Consider the following 16,413-nt stretch of genomic DNA (forward strand, 5'->3'; position numbering starts at 1 on the left):
GATTTTCCTGAAGCTTTCCCTAAACCAGATTTTAACAACCCATAAAACAGTGTAGTTGTCACTTTTTCATTCTCCACCTCCAGGGCTGCATAGTATGCATGGCAGTGGGACCTTGGAGCACTTGGAGAGCTCAGGTAACCTCAGTGCCACCCCTCCAAGGCAAATGGAACTTTACAGGTGCAAACAAGCCAGTATCTGAACTAAGTGTCTGAATAACCAATATCACTGAATTCAGAATATCTTGATCCCTAGTCCAAACCTAGACAGGTTAATCATATCTGCAACTTTGATAAAATGATTAAAAATATACACTAGGTATTTTTCTATCTACAGACCAAAGACACAGTGAACACTAAAATAACACAAAGGACAAAATAAAATAGTAGAAACTTCAAGTATATATTTCATGCAAAGTGCACATTTCACGCATAAGATGCCAAACAAAACTGTAGTGGAGAGGCAAAGATTAAGAAAAAATTCTGATGCAATGAGCTGTGCAAAGGAGGCAATTCCAGTGCTCCTAGTTATTTTTTGTCACAGCTCTGTAAAAAAAAAAATAAAGTAACCAAGTAAAAATTCAGAAAACAATTTTAAAAGAAGTAAGAAGAAATTTGTTTTTAACCCAGAACACAAAGGGAAGTCAAAGACACTGAATATTCATCCAATTGTGTAGTATTCAAAAAGAATCAGGTATTTAGGCAAACAAAAAAGTTACCTCTTAAATTGGATTAGATATGATATTGTGAGGAATACTAAAGCTTTCACTACTGATTACTGCAGACCCAGTGAATTTAAGCTGCTACGCTCAACACAAGGATGGTAGTCTATAAAATCTCTGTCCTTTTGGAGCAGAATAGGTCATAATAGAGGCTGCAAGACAGCTGCCAGTAAACTACTTGAATAGTTAAAAGAAAATTAAGATAATGTGTGAGCATATTTTTTAACACCTTTATCACCAAACGATTTTTTCGCTTGAGTTAATCTTTCATGCCAAAATAAACTCTGATGAAGGTCACAAGTCTACCAGTGGGTCCTATCAAATACTTGTATATGTTGAATGGACTTGCTAAAGTCAAAGAGAATTCCTTCTTCCAGCTTTGCATTTCTGATTTGAAAGTGAGTGCACAGTTATCTGTGCTGTTGATGGACAAGATGACTACTTTTTCTCCTGATACCGCTTGAATACATCTTTTAACATACTGCAGCCCAGTCCAGATTACCTGCTGAACACTTACAAAACACTGGGGTCTCAGGTTATCCATGCACAATGTAAATGCAAGACTAGAAGTATTAATGAACTGTTCTACCCTGTAGCAGATATGGTCCTCAAACAGGTGGATAATGGGTCTTTCTGTATATGGCAGTAACACAAAAATTAGGCTTTTCTCAGAAGGCAGGAAGGAGGAGTTCTGGTTAGACCTTTATCACGATAGACAGGACAGTTATTAGATCCTTAACAATCCATCAGATGCGTGTCATAGGGGCAAGTATTGATGCTCTTTTCTGCATACTGAATTTTGGATTTTTTTTTTTTTAGGTTCATTGTTCAACTGAGATGAGATCATTAGATGTATCTAATGATCTATCTGTCTTCAGAAAATTGTCTGTTTAAAGGAGCGTGTTAACTCCACAATAATGTCTGGGAGGGCAAGAACTCATGCTCTATATATAATTTTCAGAATATTCAATAGCCAGAAATTCTTTGCAAGAAGCTGTGCCTGGCTGTAGAGATTTGTGTCAGTCATTAAGGTTGTAGCTGATCTGTCTCATCATTGATCTTCCACCTTTTATGCAATGTAAAATGAAGCAATAATGTAATTTTAACAGTTTTTAAGCCATTAAAACTTGTGATAGAGGTGTCTCCGCTCTCTCTCCTTTAACAATTTACATAAATTTTCTATTGTTTTAGGGTCCCTGAATGTTTTGGCTTCAAATTGTTCCCTCTCAACTGCATATCTGCTTGGAATATTGAACAAACACTGAAGTAGGAACTTCAGGGATATTGGTGGCACCTCTAGAAATTATCCTTGACTTTCCACATCCTCCCCTCAGAGATACATTGTTTGACATGGACACAGGCTGCCATAATTCAATATGACACACCAAATCATCCCATGTAGCTTTCATGATCACATTAACTCTCTAATTCTCAATAGTGCTAACAACTCACCTTTAGGGATGCAAATTAATTAAACTCTTTTACATTTTCCCCCCTCATTACTTCCATGGGTGAAGTTCACAGAGCTCTTTCAAGAAATGGTATCCTTCAGATGACCCAAACCATGGGTGACAGTCAGTCTCATTCTCTGTGCAAACTATGTTGAGTGTAATACAAAACCTCAGTTTTGATTCAGAGACTGGGAGAAAAGGGGTTTGGATTGTAACAGCAATGAAAGCAAGAGAGATAAAAACAATAAAGAGGAAGTAAAATTTCTCTAAAACAGACCTTGTTTGTTTTCAAACAATAAATAAACATAATTAAAGAGGATGTAGAAAATGTAGAATCTAGATTAATAGAATCATACTCTATGACCATATGCTGTCTATGGTTAAAGGTCCAATCACCCTTTGTAAATAACATGTCCCTCGCATGTGTGCCTTGGAAATCATGACCACTAAGGGTAGCTGTTCCTGGCCCTTAATTGTGTCTGTGTGCTGTGAGTGTGATTGAGGGAAAGAGTTTACAGTCTTGTTGTTCAGTGGTGCTATGCTACCTTTCCCAGGTGGACCAGGTGATCTTTCGAGGTCCATTTTGTCCCAAGCTGTTCTATGATTCCGTGGTTCTATGACTCTGTTCCTTCTTGCATTCTGTTTTGCAGAAGTAGTTCTTGTGCATGTGTACGAATCCATCATGTTTCCAATTTGTTTGAATGCGTTAGGTATACTGTTATGAGTCTTCTGGAAAAGGGAGAGATACAGTCAGTTTCTTATATACTGGGAGGATCAGGAAGCTCCATGTCTGTCTCTCTCCCTAAGCCTCACATCTCAGGAGTGAGAAATGTTCTTTAAACACTAATGTTTTACGTTTCCAGCATAGTTCTTGTGTCATGAGGCAACCAGTGGTAGGTAAATGTATATTTAAATAAGTGCTTTTATATTTAAATAACTGCAGCCGTGCAAGACCACTAGGAAGGAATCTAAATCTTTCAAGCATTGCAAATTCACATACACGTCAATATTTTTAATGAAGAAAATGGGAAGAATCTCATATATACTGGAACTACTACAGGCTCACTCTGTTCTTACAAATCAGCCCTGGTGTGAATCTGGGATTATTCTGTGCATGCTTAGGCAGCTCTGCCAGCTACCCTGGCAAGGTAGATTACATGAAAATCATTAAGTTACTAGTAGAGATGTAAGTCAAAGCCTTGCCTTCATTCCTATTAGGTGAAGAAATGGATCATGTATTTTTGGAAGGATCAAATGAGCATGGGTCATGAGCAAATACAGACTTTATCTTTCACAAGTGTTAAATTTTACTAGGGTTCATAGCTCTTAGTTTAGACATCACCCTCTTCTAGACAACCGTGGGTTGTCTCATGGGATTTTCATAGGTGTTGGCTTAATATACCCAGAACTTAAACCTGTCTATGTGTTCACAGTCAATTATTTCTTTATATGCAACTTTGTCATAGCTCCTTCACTCACCTGCTATGAATTTTGAAGTACTTAGCTCATGTACTGAGTCTGAGAACAATCGAGATGCAGAGTGGTTTGTAATATTGATGTTCACTGGGGCCAGTTCATCAGAATGCTAATGTAGCCAGCACAGATCACCAAGCCACAGAAATCTGTGCAGTTTCACCAAAGATCTTCTATTAATAAAGGGTAGGTCTTTGTGCCTCTCTTTGCACTTTAAATTTTCCTCTATGTAGAATAAGGAGAGTTTTCATGTTATTTTATCACTATATCTCTTTCCCTTTCACCTTTACTAATTCATATTTCAAACCTCAGAAAAATAAGAATTAAATAAGGTCATAGAGGAAAACATCCTCAGGAACCAGTTCAAAGAAATATTTGGTGAAAGCCATCTTATTTTGGCAATAGTCCTGTATTGATTTTCAGTGAAATAGGAAGAAAGGGAGTTAGGTGAGTGTGTGAAAATAAAGCATATCCTGATCTAATGGAAATCTTTACTCAGTTCCATTTTTCTGGATTCCTTGTTCTCCGTGCAACTGTATGTGTGAGTTTTATATGTAGTCCACCATTCACCTCAGTAATTGTGGTCTGCTATGCATCTTTTCCTTCTTTTCACTCACCAGCACTCATCTTCTTTCCAAACACAAGCAAATGATATATTGAGACCTAGCAACAAATTGAACTTAATCATTTTAGTTGCATCCTGTAAACTGTGATCCAGCAAAATTAAGTCAGTCATTTTCAGGTAGAAAATTACACTTCTGTGGAGTGATGCATCAGCAAAATCTCGGTCACTCAGCCTTGAAAACAGTTACCAAAGCAAAAGCTATTTTAGTTGCAAAAAGATGAAGCAATTATTAATTTTATCTGTCCCTAATTTGTTTTAATGACTGCATCAGAGCAACATTAAAACCTCAGACTTCAGACTATTGTAACCAGCCAATGCAGATAGAAGTTTGTGATAAATGTCATATGGGTAATTAAGTTTATGCATGAATAATTTGTTATGTCATCTGGGGGGAATGTGGCATTTTTTGGATGACACGTAAAATTAAATCCTGGACATCTCACACTTCTACTCACAAATAGCTAGCTGTGATCTTTAGGCAAGCTTCTGACAGTTCCTTCCCTCATGGTATCCTAAGCCTTTGTGGTAATTTCAGTTGTGTGCAGAATTGTTCTGCAGATTCCAGCCATCAGTTTTCATTACTGTGTGGTACTAAAAACAGAGCAGAAGGTCCTTTTGCAGACAAATGTATAATTTTTTTCAGGCTTTTTTGTGGATATTTTATGTAAGCTAAAGCAGCACAGAGAAGAGCAAGGATGCCTGGAGTTGTTTTTGATCTCACAAATTCAGTTTTAACTCTTCTGGCTAGAGAAGAATATCTTCTCAAACCCATTTTCCTGAGTGAGATCAGACACCAAATTTGTAAAGAGTTTTATCTTTGTAAATGAAATGTAAATATAAATTATGTGTTTGAGTTTGAATAGTCCTCAGACTAGTTTTGGCTTAATGAGTGGTGATATTCTTTGTTTTACTTAATGAGCTATACTGGTGAGGTTCACTCAGTATGACTAAAGGTACCTGAGTCATGTCCTCACTGTGCATGTTGAGCAAACAGACAGATAGATAGATATACACTAGCTATTTGCAATTCCATGGTTGGTGTCACTGTGTTAAAATTCCTATTTAACTGAAAGAAAATGGATATCGACCTGTATTAGCCTGATTGCATGTCAGGTTCTGCACTCAGTTTGAATTATTAGGAAATAGTCAAGGAAAATTGATTGTATTTTAAAGGTCCTGTGAAAAGTTTTAGAGCTGCACATTAGGAAGTGGTGTTAACCAAATGAGAACTAATAATTTTCAGTAGCATTAGTAATCACCCATTCTACCTTACCTCTTCAAAGTACACTAATTTTCCTTGAATAGGCACAATAAACAAAAGTTTCAAAGTGCTATTAGCTTCTGTGCAGGATTCACATCAAGACACTATATAGTTTTTCCAGCAGTCAAGAGATTCATCTTGCTACGCTGCAGATCTCAAGACCAAAGATATTGGAAGTAATGTACCACAAAACTGGTCATGAGCAAGACATGAACATACCTACCAAAGCTGGTTTCTAATACTGGAAAAACTGCAGTGGAAAGTCAATGTGGTGGTCTCTGGTTGTGAATTACAAAAGAGAAAAACCCCTCTGCCATCCTCCAGCACTGAGCCCTAGATGTCCTGGCAGAGCCAGGTAAATGACAAGTCTTGCCACAGTTTGTGGATGGTGGAGGACCTGAGGGCTGCAATGCACAACCATAGTGCCAGGAGTACATTTTCCAGGATGGTACCAGTGTATTGGGCTAGAACGAGCATTCTATCACTGAAGAAAAAACCCCACCAGGCAGAGTACCATAGCAGCACCAAGAATGGGAATTTTTAATTTACCTGAGCCTGAAATGGGTTCCTGTCTACATTTGCCACCAGGTCAAGGGAGCTGATTCTGCCTCTCTACTCCATTCTCACAAGACCCCATATGGAGTGCTGCATCCAACTCTTGGGTCCCCAGCCCAGGAAGGACATTGACCTGTTGGAGTAAGTCCAGAGTAGAGCCACCAAGATTTTAGAGGAATGAAGCACCTATCCTAAGAGGAAAGGTTGAGAGAATTGTGTTGGTTCCGCCTGGAAAAGAGATGGCTTAGGGGTGACCAAATTGTGGTCTTCCAGTACCTGAAGAGGGCCTACAAGAAAGATGGAGAAGGACTTTTTACAAGAACATGTAGTCATAGGACAAGGGGGAATTGCTTCAAATTGAGAGGATGTTTAGATTGGATATCAGGAAAAAATCCTTTACTGTAAGGGTGGTGAGGCACTAGAACAAGTTCCCCAGAGAAGCTGTGGATGCCCCATCCCTGGAAATGTTTAAGGCCAGGCTGGATGGATTTCTGTACAACCTGATCTAGTGTTCATGGCATGGGGGTTGGAACTAGAGTATCTTTAAGGCCCCTTCCAACCCAAACCATTCAATGATTCTATAATTTCCCAGAGGAAACTGTAATTCCATCAACTCTATCCAGTTGTAGTGACCAGCTTCTGACATGGCAGGTATATAGAAGTTGGCCTTCGATTAGGAAAATGCCTGCCTTGGATTTTGCTGCCAACATCAGTGAAATGGCATTAACAGTCATGTTCATATAAAGACTTGGCATAATTTCTAATAATATGCCCCAGACAAAAAAAAAAAATCTCAAAACACTATTACCAGAATAGCCAAGTGGTATTTTTGTGTTATGGCAGTTCAGTTCCAGAACTGCCACTTTTTGGAAGGGACGTGAGCTCGTTAATATGCAGCTCTGCACTGAAAGGGGTATGAAGAAACGTAATCTGTGTGAGTTGTCTACAGCCTGCCAGTGGGAGGCTGAAATACTTTTTGCAAATGCTCCATGCATGGAAGAGATTTTGTGCTTTGCAGTGCCTCTGTGAGAATACCACCCATGAGCACATAGTGGAATTGAAGATTGCATTCATTCTAGTAGGACAGTTAGACTGCAGAGCTTTGACATTTCTGAGATGTTAAGGCAAAGGCAAGGAGAGCTACAGAATAGCTATCAAAAATAGGCATGTTTCTCCAGCCTTGTCATGGTTAATCTTTGTCTTTATTAATGTATTTTCATTCTACCTTTACACAAGGTTGGAGTTACTTTCTTGTCCTGTACAGGATTCTGTACTGAGACCTGTGCTGCTGACATTATTCCTAAATGACCTATTAAAGAAGATAAATAGTGAGGAAACAAAGTCTGCAAACAATACAAAACCACTCAAGAGGTTGCCAGACAATGAAGTTTTGTAGAACGGTCTTGTGATACTAACAACTGGGTTATAAAACAAATTAAATTAAATGTATAAAAGAAAACAAAGTAATGTTTAAGGAGAAATCAATGCGCAATGACCATCTCTAAATTATATTATTTTTCTTAACATATAAGAAAGAGACACTGAAATTGTTATGGTTAGACATCTGAAAATATCAGCCTCATGCCCAATAACAGCTTAAAATAAACTATGAAATATAATTAAATATTAAAAAATATTATCACTTATGTATTGAGAAAGAATAGAGAGAAAAAATTAATACTGTAACACGTGTGTGAGTCCTTTTCCACACATACCTTGAGTGCAGTTTTGATTACCATATCTTGAATAGACTGTAACACAGCTAAAGCAGCACAAAGAAGAGCAAGAATGCCCGGAATTATAGAAGGATTGCATGTATTTAATAAAAGAACTCTTAAGCATGGAGAATGGATGATGCAAAAATGGCAAGATATAAAAGGGGACATACTGTTTTGTACTGGCTCTACCCTTATATTCATTCTTCACCTCAACTTCCCCCATTGGCCATTGTCAGGGGCAGTATAATGAGCTTAGTGAGCTTGGGAGACTTTTTATCTGTACTGCTGTAAAGTTTTTATGGTCTTTTATTTCTTTTCTTTTTTTCCCATCTCAAGACTAATGAAAATTGTCTCTAACAACTTAAAGGTCCTGACAAACTGAGGAAGATACTTGAGTATTCAGAGGCATCCAAATTCTAGATATTTCTGAAAACGCCATCGTGTCCTCCTCTGACATGTGTAACACAAAAAAAAAAAAAAAAAAAAAGGTAACTCCTTGGTTTTTGTTCTGATGTCTGCATTGCTATTCATGCCAGGAGACAAAAGCATGTCTGGTCAACAAAACTGTCCCCAAACTACAGCCATATGTCATTAAACAAAAGCTTAAGGAATAGCTTATATTCATTCAAAGGTATGCATCTGAGGAGTGCAAATTTCTTATCACTGTTTCCTAGCATTTGCCAAGAGGCAGAATGTCAAATAAATAATTTAGACTGGCTGAGGCACTGCAGGAAAACAAAGCCATCATTCATCTCAGCTACATTATTGATAACCAATAACAAGATACTTGCTAAGACAAATGGTTCTGTTATTATACCAGTGAATTTTAGTCTACCCTGACTAAATAAATCTTATTGAACAGTTTGTTGTTTTAAGATGTCCAAACATTTCCGTAATAATTTTTACCTTTCTTTCTTCCCAGCCACCTATAGAATCTCTCTCTATATATGTTGTTTGTTTGTCTACAGTCTGTCTCTAAATACAGCATTGTTACTTACCTTATATAGTTGGGTAAGGAATTTCATGCCTGTATGTGTAATTTTTATATCCACAAAATCTTCTTTATAGTTTGGATGCAGAGGAAAATAGGAACAATGTGATTATGTAAGTCAAGCATTCTCTCCTCTCTCAATACAAATGTTTTTCTGCTACCTTATATTAATGGGGTTTGTCAGGTTCTTGTATCTGGTGTTATGATATAATTATTTTTACTTTACATATGCATTTTCTCCATTATCAACATGTAATTATAATAGCAGCAGTGCCCAGGAGGTCTTAGTAGATCTGTTCCATAGAAGTGTTTCAGTATGTCAGAAATATCCTTCTTCCTCTCACTTTCCATACAGTATCCAATAGCTCCAGACCTATGCAGACTGCTGTGTACTCCTCTGTCAACTGCCTGGATCATGCTCTGGGGGAAGGTGAAGACACCTCTTGACAGTGAATCTAACCACTTCTAAAGATACAGGGAGGAACACTTGATCCTGAGCCTCTGAAGTGTCAAATGCTGTTTGCAAGATGCTGTTCTGTCACAGCAGTCAAGAGAGAAGTTCTCGGCACATTGTGGATGTGTGGAAGAAAAATTTGTTGCCAAAGCGTGGGCTGAGAATGGCTCTCGCAAATGCTAAGCCCCTGAGCTTGCTACATGACTTTTTTCCCCAAGATTTTATAAACTCTGGAACTGATCTGCACCAGAATGTTTTATTTCATATTAAATCTCATCAATTAACTTGAAGTAATTAAGAATTTGAGAAGTTTCTTTTAGGCATTCTCCATACATGTCATTAAAACAAAGTGCGTATGTGGATTAATTTTAAACTATGGGCAGCAAGTTGTAAATATCACATTCCTAGGAGGAAAGTGATCTAAGAATGGAAGTGAATATACTTCCAAGTAAGAAAATACAGTGGGTGGAAGACAAGAACAACAAAAATATTTCTATATCAGAAAGCATCATCTGGGACTTGCTGACTTTTTATTGAACAGAAAACTGAAAACAAGACTTCCCTCAGTGATAGAAATATATTCTAGAGTCTTTGGAGACTTATAGAAGTATACAGAAACACTGAAGACAAACAAAAAACCCTCAGTATTATTTGGGGTCTTGAAAACTACAATTACCTCAGGGACATTCTGCTGTGCACCTCTCTGGTGGGAAATAGTCACAAATAGTACAAGTGTCACAAGAATCCAGACTGTGATCCAGTAAGATTGCATGGTTATGTATAGGCATCAAAGCTAAAGGCACTAAGTCCAAAATTTGCAGCAGTGAAAAGCTGAAATGGATCAGTCAATAAAGACTGAGAACACCAAACCCTAGGGTTAGGACATAACCATTGTTTTGTTAGGTTTGGCTGAAGAAGGGAGGTCTGCATCTGAAGGCTCTTGCAGGAGCCAGTTGCTATTCATTTAAGAGCTCATGTTAGCAATGCTAATCAGTCACAATTTGGGCACTTGATAATGCAAGTTCACACCACCAATTTGCAGGAAGAGAAGCTTATGCTAGGATCTTTCTTCATTAAATCCCCTGAGCAGCAAAACTTAGATACATGCTGCTCTGAATTGGTAGAATATGGTATAATCAGGAGTTTTTTGACCTCTCAACTGATTATACAGATATCACCCTGGTTTCTTACTTTTGAGAGTTACCCTGGTTTCTTACTTTTGAGAGTTACATAGCTGTCAGTCATGGTGGCTCTGTGAAGGTACAGAGATTTAAAAACAGCTGAATACAAATTTGTTCTAAATTGAGGAGATGAGTCTCTGAAACTAGAAATACAAACTGAATAGTAATACAGAGTAGATTTTAGATTTTGAAATGCTTCTGAAAGATGATGAATGCTTTTGCAATGTTAAAAACCTATGTCTATAAATTTTAATAGTATTTTGAGTTTTCTTAGGACTCCAAATTCTCTTTTACATGTCAAAATGAAGGACAGTTATAGATAACACCTGATTTTTAATTTGTTCAAAGTGGATTATACACTCTTATCCTGTAGATGACCAAGCTAGAGCAGTTTCCTTTTTATTTCTCCACATTAGAAATCCTTGTGGAAATCAGTAAGATTGCTACAAACAAAAGAAAATCCTTGCCTGAAAATCTCTCCAGGTTTCTTTCAAGAGATAACATTTCTCCATCTAAAACATCCTTGATGTCCTTTTAGGACTCTTGAAGTCAATTACTAAATTCCCATTGATTTCAGTGAACCTTGTGCTGCTAATTAATATTACTAAAAGTTGTGTCCTGCTATTATTCCTTGTTAACACTAAGTTTCTAATAATTTGAAGGAAAAAAAATCCCTTTAATGAAACCAGAAACAAACATAAAACTAAAAAAAGCAATTATAAGATTTCCGATTAAAAGACTATGCTAAAATGTGATTAACAAAAGGTTTTAAACTCCTCCATAGGAGTTTCAAACATGGGTTTATATTGGATTTATACTTATTATCCCCATCATACAGATGACACTAAAAGACAAATAGATTGGAGAACTAACTGACATCTATCAGGTCTTTGATGAGAGCTTGGACTTTCTGATATTTGTATCATGGGTATTGGCCATCTTGTGCAAAAACTATGTGCCCAGTTGTTACTCCTAGCACTAAGCAAGCTAATGTATCATTAAACTTGTCTAAAGTTTTCTGCTCTTTGTCAGGGCCAAGCCCTTACACTCGTCCATCCCTCTTTCCAAGATTTGGGAAAACATTCTTGTTATATTTTCTTCTCTGTTTCTTCATCTCCATACATCTCTACACTTCCAAGAGAAAAATTCAAAGGCTCAAATTATCTTGACAGTTTCAAGCAACTATATTAACCCACCTTGGTGAAGTAGGTAAAAAGAAATAAAGGTGAAAGGTGAATAGGTAGATACTATGATCTGTAGCTACCTCAGGCAAACAAACTATGCCACCTGCTCTAATAAAAGCTCAAATGACTAGACATGTAAATGCAAGATAAAAATCCATCTACTCCTTCAAAAAAGCATACATTTTCATCTTAGAAAAAAAAATAAATTCACACTCTCTCTTTTTGGAACAGATTAGATTTCTACGTGTCATGGTTCAACCCCAGCTGGTAACCAGGCACCACACAAATGCTCAGTCGTTCCCCCATCCACACAAGCAAAGCAAATAAAGCAATTAATTCACTGCTTCCCATGGGCAGGCAGGTGTTCAGCCATCCCCAGGAAAGCAGGGCCCAATCACACGGAATGGTTACTTGGGAAGGCAAACACCATCACTCCAAATACCTCCCTATTCCTCCTTCATCTCCCAAGCCCCCTCACCAGCGTGGCAGTATGAAAAGGCCTTGGGTCTGTGTAACCACTGCTCAGCAATAACAAAAGCATCTCTGTATTATCAACACTGTTTTCAGCACAAATCCAAAACACAGCCTCAGACCAGCCACTGTGAGGAAAATTAACTCCCCCCCAGCCTAAACCAGCACACTATGCCATATAGCCTTACGAATTCTCAGGCTGGCTAACACCCAAACTCTGAAGCATGGACATTGAATATATTCTAGTGACTGAGTTTCGGAAATGGATGGGCTTGCTGAGAACCTGCTGGCAAATCATCAGCCCAAGTGATTCTGTCTAGTAGCTGGCTTCCACTTTCTTCCAGAAGCAGGTAAACTGCTTCAGTATTATATGAAAACAGAATCTTGAGAACTTGTGAGATTCAGTAAGATGACCAATATTTGAAATTGCATTAATATAGGGTGCCTAATTTACAGATGATAGACAATGCATAAATCAAACATTGGTTCGTAAAAGTGACCGATGTTGTCCTTTGATGGATAAACCTCTGGGGATGAAGGGACACTTTTCAAAATGTATTAACATAAACAGCAATACTATTTTGTGTTTCTCAGCATCCTGGAGCTACATTTTGCTCTTAGCATTGCTCTCCTAAATGGCATGAAATTATCAGCAGGGGTGGATTGTGTCTACAGAAATCAGCCATAATAATGCCCATAGATTTGCATTAATTTCTGTTTCTTTATTTATATTTGCTAGTGCTTTTCAAAATCTGATGGACAAATTGGCTTAGCAATCACTGCCCCTGCTTGGTGTGTCTTAATGGAGGCTGTCATCTGAAGTGATTTACCTTTTGTTACAGCATAAAAGCATTTCATTTTTTCCTTCCAGGGGATAATAGACCTTGTCATAAGCTATTGTACCTTTTGATTAAAAAAAATAAATATGTCAGTTCCCCTTTCCCTTCTCCTTTGACACAAACACGACCCAATATTTACAGGTCATACATACCTTGAAAACACTTCTTGGTTTCACAAGGTAATAGAGACAATAAGCTTTATAGCAACCAGGAAAAGAAAACAGGAGGTGATCAGGTGGGATCTTTTTCAGAGACGACCAAACTTTTCTGGTTTTGCTGTGGCTGCACTGTTTTCGCTTTGTTTATCCTCCAAAAATCAGGCAAGATAGATTGGTCCTGAGTAATTTTTTTATTATTATTTATTTATTACTTCAGGAAATGTGTGTCTTTAGACGAGCCATATTAAGGACTTCTTCCCTTGTCTGAATCACTCTGTTTCATCTGCATCTTTTCTACTTTTTGAGTCAGCCACCAATCAAAACTCTCACATACTTTTAACTTTTATTTTTGAAATTAAAATTCCCCCTGAGTGAAAAGGGAGACCCGATATTTTCTAAGGTTCAGAAACAGTAAACAGTTCTCAGGTCATATAGTCTGTTACCTTCCCTATACTATGTCACTGCAATATGTAAAATACCCCTCATGGGAAAAATTGGCATCTTATGCTTCAGTTCAGGAAATTGCAGCTCTTGTGTTGACAGATCTTCAGGATCCTGGAAAAACTGTTGCTATAGCTACAGCTGGATATCTAAGGACTGTATACAGAACTCAAGGGAATGACCTGAAGTTGTGTCAGAGGAGGTTTAGGTTAGATATTAGAAAGAGGTTCTTCACCCAGAGGATGGCTGGACACTGGAACAGGCTCCCCAGGGAAGTAAGTGGTCACAGCACCAAGCCTGACAGAGTTCAAGAAGAGTTTGGACAATATTCTGGGGCACATGATGTGACTCGGGGATGATCCTGTGCAGGGCTAAGGGTTGAACTCGATGATCCTTATGGGTCCTTTCTAACTCAGCATATTCTCTGATTATATTTGTTTTTAACCAATAGTGTTCAGAAATCTTCTTTCTACCTGGTTGTGGAAAGAAAGTGCCACATGGCTGGCATTTTTCTCTCTATTGCTCCTGCTTATGAGAACTAAAATAGAAAGTAACTCACTGTAATAGTTTTCAGTGTGCCAACAGTTTTAAAGATTTTTCCAAATCTTCATATTCCTCAATTAAGTACTTGAAAAGTCTATTCCTATGGATGAAACCATAGACTCTTTTTTAATGTGTCTTGTGTACATTTGATCGACCTGAAGAAAGCACTTGGCAAAGCTGCCAGTTAGACAATTAGATACAGCTGTGTTGGCAAATAGTATGGTTCAATAGGAGTGGATATTGAACAGTTGGTGCCAAAGACTTGGAATCCACACTACTCACTTACCAGTCTTTTCTAATCTTAGTTATCTAGTCTTTTCTGATAGCCTGAGTACCCATTAGTAGCTGGAGCACAGTAGGTTCTCTTCTAGAACACTTTGCTAGAGCACGTTGTCTGGTTTACCTCAGTCTGACAGGAAGCCTCTTAATGAGCTCTAAGATACAGACAAAAATGCAGTAAGTGGGGACACCCAGGAAATACACATCAAAGCCTTATCCTGACCAGAACTAAAGAAACAGCTTTGAAACCTCCCTGCTTCTTCAACTGATACTGTCACAATTTGTGATCTTAAAAATTATAATTTTCTTGGAGCAGTTAAACTTATGTTCTTCTAATAGCATGACAACTGTTTAAATGTTCTCCTCCTTTTTGGCTTTTGGATAAAGGATAGTCTCTTCCAAGTGTGCTTACTGGAAATTCAGTGTCGTCAATTCTTATAAAGTAAGCACAGATAGGCCAAAGCAGTCTTAGAAGACAACTTGTCTATTCAGTAAGCGGTGTCCTTCTTCAGATTAAATAAAAAGTAAATTTTTTTCCCAAGGGAAATACCATTTAAAAGCCATAAGTAGAATCTTAAAGTATTCCACCCAAGAGTATTTTTCATTTTTCCTTGAATGGCTGACCAATTCTAGACAGCCTATTAAAATTACCTTCATAATAAAGATGAGCATTTGGTGAAGAATACAGAGATCTACCTCAAAGAATGATTTCTATATTTTCATTTTGAGAGTTTGTCTCAATATGTACCAGATTTGACTTCAGCTCTTTTGCAGATGTTTATACAATCCCAAGTCTTGTTCAGACACACAAAACTGCTGATGTAAGTCGTGCTTCACATTTGGTGTTCTCTGATGAAGACGTGTCAGCATTTTCAAAACATTTAGTTACTTCCAAGTTTTTAATAAAGCTGGTGAACTTGCCTTATTTTCTAGAGAGCTGCCTAGTTGAAATAGAAATAATGGAGAAAACAGATCCCATCCTAACAGCGCTGATAGGTAAAGCTATACCTATCCTAAAGGATACTCTACGAAGTACTAGATTTGCAAATCTCCCAAGAAGTGAAGTCTCACTTTCCCTTGGTAAACAGCTGTGCACTTGACACAGAGGAACTGGACTACCTAGGATTTTCCCCTGTAACCCAGAATAACATAGTACTACATAATCCGTAACTAAAAATTCAGGTGCAAAATTGCTTTGCTGCTACACTAGTTAATGTTGAAGTGGTACCTTGTGGTATTCTTGTAGTTTAACAGTTCCAAATATTTTTGAGCTACCATTCTGTAATTTTCTTCAGTGATGGACACATTGGGAAATTCAATTTTGATAACAAGAACATTTCTGTATTGCCTTCACTTTGGCCTGTCATTTCCATTTCTCCTCTCTGATTCCTTGAGGTGATTCTTGCTCAAGAACTTTTGCAAACTGAATTGTCTGTGCTTATTTTTCAGAGCATACACATATGCTTTGTGCTTGTTTCACTTTGACCCCCACACAAAAATTAGATCACAAATGATCCCTGGCATTCTAAACAAATTACTTATTGATCTATGAATTGTTGTGTATGATTTCAGCCAATCCAACAAACTTCTGAACAAGAAAAAATTGGTGTCAGTGTTGTATAAATTCAGGAAGATGAGTTAAAGGCATTGTATTGATAATGGCTAAAACAGGAATTTAATTTTTTTGAAAGTCTAAGATACCACCACAAGTTGATAATGAAGGATGAAATTACATTGTTTAAAAAAAAAAAAAGAGAGAGGAAATATGCAGAACACATGATATTGCTCTCTTCTGAGTAGGAAGACAATTCTACACAAAAAAATGACACTGTATAAATTACTAGCAGTAAAATTTTCAGAATGTTTTTTATTTCATTGCAGAGCATAGGCTTTAACCCTGTTGGGGTTGTGCAGGTGAGCAGGAATATTATCTTGTTGGGATCTGCCTCCCTTGTTTGTCAGGACAGCTTTCTGCCTTTCACGTTGCCTGGTTTACTAGGTATCTCAGCTACGTCTATGTGTTAAAACTCATTCAAACTCTGATTTCCCTTCTACTGTCTCTGTGCCATTC

The 16,413-nt window shown here is 37.6% G+C and overlaps 1 long non-coding RNA gene across 1 annotated transcript; it reads right to left on the reverse strand.

The window, feature by feature from the left end:
* Positions 1-380: 380 nt before the first annotated feature.
* On the reverse strand, positions 381-2,683 carry LOC135416783 (uncharacterized). The gene is made up of 3 exons (XR_010431720.1): positions 2,566-2,683; positions 2,171-2,315; positions 381-542 (listed from the first exon to the last, which is right to left on the reverse strand). It is a non-coding gene; the product is annotated as an uncharacterized LOC135416783 (long non-coding RNA).
* Positions 2,684-16,413: the final 13,730 nt, after the last annotated feature.

Source organism: Pseudopipra pipra, chromosome 6, assembly GCF_036250125.1.
Source record: "Pseudopipra pipra isolate bDixPip1 chromosome 6, bDixPip1.hap1, whole genome shotgun sequence".
Lineage (NCBI taxonomy): Eukaryota > Metazoa > Chordata > Aves > Passeriformes > Pipridae > Pseudopipra > Pseudopipra pipra.